At 31.4% G+C, this 12,326-nt stretch overlaps 1 non-coding gene across 1 annotated transcript; it reads left to right on the top strand.

Annotated features, from left to right (window-relative positions):
• The first annotated feature begins 6,440 nt into the window (after positions 1 to 6,440).
• LOC140837534 (small nucleolar RNA R71) lies at positions 6,441 to 6,551 on the top strand. Its single transcript, XR_012119365.1, has one exon. It is a non-coding gene; the product is annotated as a small nucleolar RNA R71 (small nucleolar RNA).
• Positions 6,552 to 12,326: the final 5,775 nt, after the last annotated feature.

The raw sequence follows: 12,326 nt of genomic DNA, 5'->3' as shown, positions 1-12,326 counted from the left end.
TCATACCTTAAAAAAAACATTAAAAACATACTGTTGAATCGCAAGTTTATCATCACATGAATTTTTTTTTCTTACTCTTGGATGTTGGCCAATTAAGTTGAGATAAGAATGGATCTGGTTCATGACTAAATCCTTGTAGTAAATCAATAAGTTCACCTTCACTTGTAGCAGAAACTAACATCCTTCGCGAATCTAATGAAATAAATCCCTGTTCCACAACATCCTCAAGAAACGATAACAATTTATCATAATAATTGTTAACATTTAACAAACCAATTGGCTTATTGTGGATATTTAATTGTGCCCAACAAACAGTATGAAATATTTCTTCCAAAGTACCGAAACCTCCTAGTAAAGCAATGAAAGCATCTGAATGTTCAATCATTTGAGTAATTCTTTCATACATGTTGTCCACTTTCATTTCTTCTCCTATTGTTGGTCCTGTAAGATTGGCTAAGGTAATCGGAATAATGCCTAAGACTTCACTTCCACCTGCATGCGCAGCTTTTGCAACTTTTCCCATGAGGCCAACTTCACCACCACCATATACCAAATGAATCTTGTTTTTAGCAAAGTGCTATTCCAAGCTTTTCTGCTACTTCTTCATAAATTGAATCTTTTCCTGCACTAGATCCACAAAATACACAAATATTTTTTATTTTACTTACCGTGGACGTTGACATGTTGAGAAATATGTTTTCTGTAATTGTTAGATCACAGCATATGAATTTATAGGCGTAACATGCCAAAAGTCAATATTTGAACAGGAAATTATTATTATTAAAAGAAAATAAAAATGACAAAATTAAAACAAATATATACAGCGTAGTTGTGATTGTGGCTCACATCTTCCTCTGATTTTACGTTCAGTAACGGCTTCAACGCCTCTATGAGTCAAGGATATGCTTCCCATCCAATTTTCTTATAAATTGGCAAACATGGTCTTTTAACGTCAGATTCCCAAGACGAGATTGTATATATATATATTTACTTATCTAAATAGACATGTGTTACTACAGTAGGATCTTTGTAAGGCTGATTCCACCGTCCATATTGATATTCCTCATGTTGAAATTGCCACCATAGTTTAAGAAGTTCATTTTGCGCGTATCCACTAGAATGCGTATCAAGAACCTCTAGAAAATTATCCAAAGGCTCTTTACTCAGACCATTCTTAATGAATAAAATTTTATCCTCTATTCATTGACGTCATTCCAACATTTTTGCATTTCCCATTACAAGTCCACCTTGCACATTTATAACATCCACCTATACGTTTAGCTCTTCGCTTTTTAGCATATGTGCTTTTACCAAATCCTGGCATATGTCTTATTATTATTTCACTTGCTTCCCCAACCAATCGGACTTTTGCTTCAATTATCAAACGGACATCGCTCGGTATGCCATATGACATCATCAACCTTAGCCGCTCACATCTAGCTTTATAAATTTTCTTCAACGCATTATCAGGTAAACAAGCAAAATATTTACGAAGATTCATAATACACGCATCCATATTATTATTATTATTATTATTATTATTATTATTATTATTATTATTATTATTATTATTATTTTATATATATATATATATATATATATATATATATATATATATATATATTTCAATTAGTTTTGGAAAACTGAAGAAACCGACTTAGACAGTCACGGAGTACCGTTATCCGCCACTTAACCGGGAAATGAACTAGAATCTGCAAAAACAAAATGAAAATATCAACAACTATTGTGGATCATATAAAGGCATAAACTCACCATTAAGAATTTCATTTTCTATAAAAGGCTTAAGTCTTTGCCCATTAAATTTAAACACATCATTATTTTTGTGATTTTCAATATCAACAGCACCATGAGGATAAACAAATTTGACTATAAATGGTCCTGACCACCTCGATCTTAGTTTACCTGGAAATAAATGCAAACGAGAATTATAAAGTAAAACTTTTTGTCCAATTTCAAATGACTTTCTCATAATATTTTTATCATGAAAGACTTTTGTTTTATCTTTATAAATCTTTGAATTTTCATATGCATCATTTCTTAATTCTTCAAGTTCATTTATTTGCAATTTTCTTAATTTAGATGCATCATCTAAATTAATATTAAATGCTTTAATTGCACAATAAGCTTTATGTTCAAGTTCAACCGGTAAATGACAATGCTTGCCAAAAACTAACCTATATGGTGACATCCCTAATGATGTTTTAAATGCAGTTCTATATGCCCATAATGCATCAGTTAATCTTAAAGACCAATCTTTTCGATTTGGATTAACTGTTTTTTCTAAAATTTGTTTTATTTCTCTATTTGCAAGTTCAACTTGACCATTACTTTGAGGGTGATATGGGGTAGAAACTTTATGTGTAATGCCATATTTTCTTAATAAAGAAGAAAATGATTTATTTATAAAATAACTTCCCCCATCACTAATTATTGCCCTAGGTATTCCAAATCGACTAAAAATATTTTCTTTTAAAAATTTTATAACAACTTTATGATCATTAGTTCTACATGCAATCGCTTCAATCCATTTTGAAACATAATCAACAGCGACTAAAATGTACGTATATCCAAAAGATAATGGAAATGGACCCATAAAATCTATCCCCCAACTATCAAATATTTCAATAATTATGATTGGATTTAAAGGCATCATGTTTCGTTTTGAAATTGATCCCATCTTCTGACAATTTTCACAAGATTTGCAAAATAAATGCGTATCATTGAATAAAGACGGCCAATAAAATCCACATTGTAAGATTTTGTAGCTGTTTTATTGGATGAAAAATGACCTCAACATGCTTCAGAATGACAAAATTTAATAACATTACTTACTTCATTGTCGGGTATGCATCGTTGAAAAATTTGGTCAGGACAATACTTAAATAAGTAAGGATCATCCCAATAAAATTTTTTAACTTCTATCAAGAATTTATTCTTATCCTGTGAATTCCAATGAGAAGGCATTTTATTTGTCACAAGAAAATTTACAATGTTAGCAAACCATGGCATAATAGTAGCATAAAACAACTGATCATCTGGAAAATTTTCATTTATTGGTATTTCATTATGAGATGATTCAGTCATTATTCTAGATGAATGATCGGCTACAACATTTTCTTTTCCTTTTTTATCTTTAATTATAATATCAAATTCTTGTAACAATAAAATCCACCGTATTAATCTTGGCTTAGCATCTTGTTTATTTGATAAATATTTTATGGCAGAATGATCGGTGTAAACAATAGTAGTAGAACCAATTAAATAAGATCGAAACTTATCTAATGCAAATACTACTGAAAGTAATTCTTTTTTAGTAGTTGAATAATTTATTTGGGCACTATTTAAGGTTCTACTAGCATAATAGATTGCATAAGGTTTTCCTTCTTTTCTTTGTCCTAACACAGCTCCTATAGCATAATCACTTGCATCACACATTAATTCAAATGGTAAAGACCAATCTGGAGGTTGTAAAATAGATGATGTAATTAAAAGATTAATTATTTTTTTAAAAGCATTTTCACATTTTTGAGTCCATTCGAATTGTGTATCTTTTGTTAAAAGATTTGACATTGGTTTAGATATTATGCTGAAATTTTTTATAAACCTTCTATAAAATCCTGCATGACCCAAAAATGATCGAACTTCTTTGACTGTTTTTGGTGATGTTAAATTAGAAATAACATCAACTTTGGCTTTATCAACTTCAATTCCTTTTTCAGATATCACATGTCCTAAGACAATCCCAGATTTGACCATATAATGACATTTTTCCCAATTTAAAACAAGATTTTTTTCTTCACATCTTTTTAATACTTTTTCTAGATTTTTAAGACAATTTTCAAATGAGTTTCCAAAAACAGTTATATCATCCATAAAAACTTCTACAAATTCTTCAATCATATCACTGAAAATACTTAACATGCATCTTTGAAAAGTAGCTGGAGCATTACATAAACCAAATGACATTCTTTTAAATGCAAAAGTTCCGAAAGGACAAGTGAAAGTTGTTTTTTCTTGATCTTCTAATGATATAGGTATTTGATAATACCCCGAATACCCATCAAGAAAACAATAATAAGAATTTCCTGCTACTTTTTCTAAAATTTAATCTAAAAATGGTAGTGGGAAATGATCTTTTCTAGTTGCATCATTTAATTTTCTATAATCAATACACATACGCCAACTAGATGGAATCCTAGTTTGTAATAACTCTCTTTTTTCATTTTTTATAACAGTGATGCCTGACTTTTTAGGTACTACTTGTGTTGGACTTACCCATTTACTATCTGAGATTGGATAGATAATTCCAGCGTCTAATAGTTTTAGTACTTCATTCTTAACAACTTCTTTCATATGTGGATTTAACCTTCTTTGCAGTTGTTGATACGTTTTAGCATTTTCTTCCAAGTGAATTTTATGTGTACAAATTAAAGGATTCATACCTTTTATATCTTTCAAAGTCCATCCAATTGCATTTTTATATTTTTTAAGTAATTGAATTAAATCTTCTTCTTGATTTGGTAGAAGAGTTGAAGAAATTACAACAGGAAATGTTTTATTTTGACCAAGAAATACATATTTCAATTCTAATGGTAAAGCTTTTAATTCAAGTTTTGTATTATCATCTTCTTTAAAATTATTTTCAAACTCCAAACTTTCTACTGAAAAAACTTCACATTGTTGATTTAAGTTTTCTTCTTGTATATTTTCTTCCACAATTGTTTGAATTTCATTATCATCTTCATTTTCATTTTCATTAATACTTGGTTGTTTACATAAATTAAAGACATTAAGTTCTAGAGTCATATTTCCAAAAGACAATTTCATTATTCCATTTCGACAATTAATTAAAGCATTTGAAGTTGCTAGAAATGGTCGTCCCAATATTACTGGAATTTCATTATGTACTTCTATTGGTTGTGTATCTAAAACAATAAAATCTACAGGATATATGAATTTATCAACTTGAACCAACACATCTTCTACAATACCTCTAGGTATTTTGATTGACCTATCCGCCAGTAAGAGAGTAACAGAAGTGCGTTTTAATTCTCCTAAATTAAGTTTTTCATAAACTGAATAAGGAAGTAAATTCACACTTGCTCCCAAATCCAACAAAGCTTTTTTAATTTTATTTTCTCCAATAATACATGAAATTGTTGGACAACCAGGATCTTTATATTTTAAACTAGAATTGTTTTGAAGAATAGAACTTACTTGTTCAGCCAAGAATGCTTTCTTCTTCACATGCAATTTTCTCTTCACAGTACATAAGTCTTTTAAAAATTTTGCATAGGAAGGTATTTGTTTAATAGCATCTAATAATGGAATATTTATCTTTACTTGTTTAAAAACTTCATAGATATCAGAATCACTTTTTTGTTTTTTATAATTAATTTGTTAATGCATGAGGAAATGGTGGAGGTTTATTTGAGTCCTTTACTATTTTAGATGATTTATCATTCACCATATTATTCTTAGAATTTAAGGTATCATCATTCTCAAAAGTATCAGGATTATCATCCTTACTCTTTGATTTTAAATGATTCTTGTTTTCATTAATATATGGATCATTAACTATTTTACCACTTCTAAGGGTAATAACCGATTTTATTTGATCAATTTTTTCATTTTTTAATTCTTGATTTTGATTTTTAGGATTAGGTTGAGGTTGAGATGAAAATTTTCATTTTTCATGAATATTAAGTGCGGATGCAAATTTTGCAAGAGTTTCTTTCAAATCATTCATAGATTGACTATTTTGAATATTGATAGACTCTTGCTTTTGGATAAATGCATGAATTACATCTTCAAAGTTTTTTCTTGGAGGTGTAACATAAGGAATATAACCTTGATGATTTTGGTTATTTTGAAAATATTGTTGTGACGGTTGTGCATTATTATCATTCCTCCAACTAAAATTAGGATGATTTTTCCATCCCGGATTATATGATGGTGAAAAAGGATCTAGTATTGGTTTTTTATAATTGTTAACATAGTTTGCTTGTTCATGGAGACATTCTTTAAATGAAGGTAATGTTGGACAATCTTTTGTAGCATGATCATGTGTATCACATATATGACAAACAATTTCTTGAATACTTTTTAATTGACCACTCTTTTTCATTTCTAATGACTCAATTTTTCTTGCTAAAGATGCAAGTTTAGCTTGAATATCTGTATCATCTTTAAGATTATAGATACTACCCCCATTTGATGAATTATTGATTTTAGTTGTTGGTGGTTCTATTGTACCTATATTATCCCAATTTTGAGCATTTTCTGCTAATGAATGCAAATATTCCATAGCTTCATTTGGGTTTTTATCTTCAAAAGTTCCATTACACATTAATTCTATCATTTGTCTATCTTTAGGTATTAGACCTTCATAAAAGTGAGAAACTATTCTCCATGTTTCAAAACCATGATGTGGGCATGTATTAAGTAATTCTTTATATCTATCCCAACATTGATAAAACGTTTCTCCTTGTTTTTGAGAAAAAGTTGTAATTTGTCTTTTAAAAGAGTTTGTTCTATGGGAAGGGAAAAACTTTTTGAGAAATTGTTGTTGCATTTCTTCCCATGATCTTATTGAACTTGATCTTAAATTTTGTAGCCATGTTTTAGCTTTATCTTTTAAAGAAAAAGGGAAAAGCTTTAATCGAACTATATCCATGCTACAATTTTGATCATTATAAGTGTTACAAACTTCCTCAAATTCTCTTAGATGTAAATAAGGATTTTCAGAATCTAAGCCTTGAAAATTTGGTAAAAGTTGAATAATTTGAGGTTTAAAATTGCAATTAGATGCATCGGGAGGAAAAACTAAACAAGATGGGGCACTAGTTCTAATAGGGTTCATATGGTGCCTAAGTGTTCTTAATTTATCATGTTCTTGATTATTATTATTATTATTGTTATTATTATCATTATCTTGATTATTTGAATTATCATCCATATTTAAATTATTTTCAGATACTCGAATAAGTCTACCACTTTTTTTTCGACTCCAAACACTCATACAAGTAAAAACACACAATACTTATAAATAAAACATAAATAAAAAATATAAACTTAATTTATACCTCCCCGGCAACGGCGCCAAAAACTTGCTACTACTTAAATAATAATTCACCCAAGTGTAGGTTGTCTGCAAGTAATATATTTCGTAAGTACGAGATCGATCCAAAGAGAGGTTATTTTGAGTTTAAATTTATTAATTTATAGATTACCAAATGCAAGACTGAAGTTTACAAATTATAAATATTGTCAAGGCTTGAGAATTTATTCTTGGTTTATATAATATTGTTTAACTAAAAGTAAAACAAAAGAAACCACCATAAATAATGGTTCCAAGAAAATTAAACACATACATAATATAATATAGTTCCCATTATAGAAAATACCGAATTAACCGATATTTTATATATGGTACCTATGATTATATTATAACTATATAAATAAATAATTGCATAAAGTAAATGTTAGATTAAATCATTATATTTCATTTAGGACAACCGGCAGAGCCACGCTATTGCCTAAATGAAATATATTGATTTAATAAGTTAATTGCAGTAAAGTAAAAGTTAGTTGCGATAAAGTAAATGTTAGATTAAATCATTATATTTCATTTAGAACAACCGGCAGAGCCACGCTATTGCCTAAATGAAATATATTGATGTAATAAGTTAATTGCAGTAAAGTAAAAGTTAGTTGCGATAAAGTAAATGTTAGTTGCGGAAAAGTAAAAGTTAGTTGCGAGAAAGTAAAAGTTAGATGCGAAAAATAAAAGCTAGTTGCGATAAAGTAAATGTTAGATTGTTAGATGTTAGTATTAAATCATAATATTTCATTTAAAACAACCGGCAGAGCCACTCTATCGTCTAAATGAAATATTATGATATTATTATATAAATATATATATATCTATATATATAATAATAAGTGATGAAATATTTATTGTATCAAAATTAAACAACAAATCAAGATAACCACTTTAATGGTATCAAGCATTTGATGTAAATTGATAACAACAAATAATTCATTTTTATACCTACAATAAAAATAAGTTAGCTAAATGAAAAGAAATAAAGAAAGAATATACAAAATATAAACTATCTTACTTCACCAAGAATGAATCCTCTTCACCTTGACATAATAGATTTAGCTTGCCATAAGTTTACTTTTGATCAATAATAAAATATCACTCATAGTTGAGAACATGAAAGAAAATATATTGGAACTTAGAACTTTGACACACACTCACACTATATTTTACAATGAAATAGAATGATTCTCAAGCTAGCACAAGGCCTCTATTTATAGGCCAAATGAGAGAAAGGGTCAAAAATTCTATTAATGCCATGTAGTTGTAATAGTATTCTTTGTCTCCTCAACTCCAATTCCATGTCCCTTCTTTCAATGCCTTGTTCCACGACTTTTCTCACCACTTTGACTCTGATTAAGGCCACAAACATGTGGGGAATTTTGTGTAGATGAGTTTGGCCACTTGATTCACCTCATTTGGATAAATATTGAAATAGTTATGAATTTTTTACTAAATGATGGTCATAGTAAAAGTAAATGTGTCCTCCTTTTGATCTTTGCACAATTTGATCATCTTAATGAGCTTTTTAGGCAATCATGTCTTCTGCAAAGTTGTAGATAACTTCTCAAGGATTCCAACCATGTTTGAGTCACCTCCATTTGAATTTTCTAGCTCGAGTTATCATTATTTTACCAACACGTAAAAAAACCTGAAAATAAAACAAATTTAGTAAGACATTTAAATATAAACAAACAATAATAAAATAACATAATTTATAATTTTAATGAAACTTAAAATTTTAAAATACAGGTTTTAACATATAATAAATTATTAATTTTAAGTTTCATCAGCTCTTGTTTCGTCAAAATTATTTTTTTCTCAAATTTTCAGTCCTGAAAAGAAAACAATTGGGATTCATTATATTTGGGAAGATATAAGCACACACTATATTAAAAATACATAACCAAAAATAATCATGATACAAAAAATAAAATCAAAACCGAAATCAAAATGCAAAAGAGAAACAAAAATTTGGGTTGCCTCCCAATAAGCTCTTGGTTTAACGTCTTCAGACCGACTACCATCAGTCTATATCAAGTTGATCCGCCCAAAGGAATGTTGTCAAGGTGCCTTACTTCATTTCCATAGTATGGCTTAACTCGCTTCCTGTTCACCTTGAAAGTCCTCCCATCACTGCATTTTAGCTCAATCGCCCCATGAGGGTACACCGTCTCCACCAAAAATGGTCCTGACCAACGCGATTTCAATTTACCAGGAAACAACTTCAGACAGGAGTTGAACAAGAGTACTTGTTGTCCTGGTTGTAGCTCCTTTCGAACAATGAGTTTATCGTGCCACTTTTTGGTATGTTCTTTATAAATCTTGGCATTTTCGTATGCATCATTGCGGAACTCCTCCATTTCAAAAACTGTAGTTTTCTGCCATCGCTAGATGCTTTCAAATCAAAATTCAACTTCTTAACAGCCCAAAATGTTCGATGCTCCAATTCCAGCGGCAAGTGACAGGCTTTACCAAAAACCAACCTATAGGGAGACATCCCAATAGGCGTCTTGAACGCGGTCCTATAAGCCCATAATGCATCATCCAACTTTATAGCCCAATCCTTCCGGTTTGTATTGACAGTCTTTTCTAATATTTGCTTGATTTTCCGGTTGGATATTTCAGCTTGTCCGTTCGACTGAGGATGATATGCTAATGCTACTCTGTGCTTCACATTGTATTTAGCCATCAGTGAGTTGAAAATTTTATTGCAAAAGTGCGTACCTTCGTCACTTATGATGGCTCTCGGTGTTCCAAATCTGGTGAAGATGTTCTTGTGCACAAACTTAACTACAACACGAGCATCATTAGTACTGGTGGCGATTGCTTCCACCCATTTCGAAACATAATCTACAGCTAATAATAAATAAGATTGACCAAAAGAAGGGGGAAAAGGTCCCATGAAATCTATGCCCCAAACATCAAAAAGTTCCACTTCCAAAATATTTGTCAGTGGCAATTCGTGACGCCTAGAAATGTTTCCTAACCTTTGGCATCTATCACATGATTTCACTAAGGTATAGCTATCCTTAAAAAAAGTAGGCCAGAAAAAACCTGATTGCAATACCTTAGCTGCTGTTCGTGTTGCTCCAAAATGTCCACCATAAGGTGATGAATGACATTGTTCCAGAATTTTGTTTGCATCTTCGCCATCAACACATCTCCTAATCACTTGGTCAGCACATCTTTTATATATACAAGGATCATCCCAAAAGAAAAATTTGATATCATTGAAGAACTACTTTTTCTGATGGTGATTTAGATCTGGAGGAAGAGTACCACAAGACAAGAAGTTAGCTATATCAGCAAACCAAGGGAGTTTAGAACTTACCTCAAACAGTTGTTCGTCTGGGAATGACTCATTGATAACTCCACCGTCAGTTCTTTCTTCCAGCTCTAGTCGTGATAAGTGATCTGCCACCTGGTTTTCATAAAATCTTTCTTGTCTTTGACTTCAAAGTCAAATTCTTGAAGTAGAAGTATCCATCGTATCAACCTGGGCTTGGCATCCTTTTTGGAAAACAAGTAACGAAGAGCTGCATAGTCAGTGAAAACAGTTACCTTGGTGCCAATAAGATATGTTCCGAACTTGTAAAATGCAAACACCACTGCTAGCATCTCTTTCTCAGTAGTTGTATAGTTCTGTTGGGCTGCATTAAGTGTACGACTCGCATAGTATATAGCTTTGAACATCTTGTCTCGCCTCTGTCCCAATGCTGCTCCCACAGCATAGTCTCTAGCATCGCACATGAGCTCAAATGGCTCCTTCCAATCAGGCACTATCATAATGGGAGCAGAAATCAGTGCTTTCTTGATCTTGTTAAATGCCTGCAAACAATCATCGTCAAAAATAAATGTCGAATCTTTTTCTAACAAATTACATAAAGGTCTAGTAATTTTAGAAAAAATCTTTGATATAACGACGATAGAACCCGGCATTTCCCAAGAAAATTCTGATCCCTTTCACATTCCTTGGTGGTGGGAGATTTTCAATTGCCACAACTTTAGCTCTGTCAACTTCTATTCCTTTAGCTGAAATTTTATGCCCAAGCACAATACCTTCTGGAACCATGAAGTGACATTTTTCCCAATTCAAAACTAAATTCTTCGCCTGACATTTCTGCAAAACAAGCATTAGATTTTGCAAACAGTGATCAAAAGATGAACCAAACACAGAGATATCATCCATAAAAACCTCCATTATTTCCTCGACCATGTCAGAAAATATGGCCATCATACACCTCTGAAAAGTAGCAGGTGCATTGCACAGACCAAATGACATTCTCCTGAAAGCAAATGTACCGTAGGGGCAAGTGAAGGTAGTCTTCTCCTGATCCTCAGGTGCTATGACAATCTGATTGTAACCTGAATAACCATCTAGAAAGCAATAATAATGATAACCACCCACTCTATCAAGCATCTGGTCAATAAAGGGAAGAGGGAAGTGATCTTTCCTAGTAGCATCATTCAATTTCCTGTAGTCTATGCATACTCGCCAACCAGTCACTGGACGAGTTGAAATCAATTCATTATTCTCATTTCTCACTACAGTTACTCCCCCTTTCATAGGCACTACTTGTACTGGTGAAACCCACGAGCTATCAGATATAGCATAATAACACCAGCATTTAACAGTTTTAATACCTCATCCGTCACAACTTCTTTCATTGCTGGATTAAGTCTTCTCTGATGATCAACATAAGGTGAATATGACTGTTGCATCAAGATTTTATGCATACAAATAGTAGGGCTAATCCCCTTTATATCAGCAATTGTCCATCCCAAAGCAGATTTAAATTCCCTCAACACTCTCAACAATTTCTCTTTTTCAACACAAGTAAGAAAAGAAGAAATAATTACCGGATATGTCGAATTTTCACCTAAAAATGCATAACAAAGGTGACTTGGCAATTCCTTCAATTCAGGAGATGCTTTTGGTACCTCTTTACTTGCATCTTCAAGTAGCTCTACATGATGCACATCACTCTTTTCTTTAGGCAGTGTATTGAGAGCTAGTATCTCATCTTGCACATCCCAATCACTTTCATCCAGTGCAGACGCCGATTCCAACAAACATCTCTCTAAGGAATCTTTCGTCATCCTACCTGCACCAACATGATATACACATGAATCAATTACATCAATACTATTACAAGTACTTACCTCATTTGGTTCTTTGATTGTGTTGTAGATGTTG

Source organism: Primulina eburnea, chromosome 7 (genome assembly GCF_022965805.1).
Source record: "Primulina eburnea isolate SZY01 chromosome 7, ASM2296580v1, whole genome shotgun sequence".
Classification (NCBI taxonomy): Eukaryota; Viridiplantae; Streptophyta; class Magnoliopsida; order Lamiales; family Gesneriaceae; genus Primulina; species Primulina eburnea.
The sequence above is the reverse complement of the archived record's forward strand: the minus strand, read 5'-3'. Positions and strand labels throughout refer to the sequence as shown.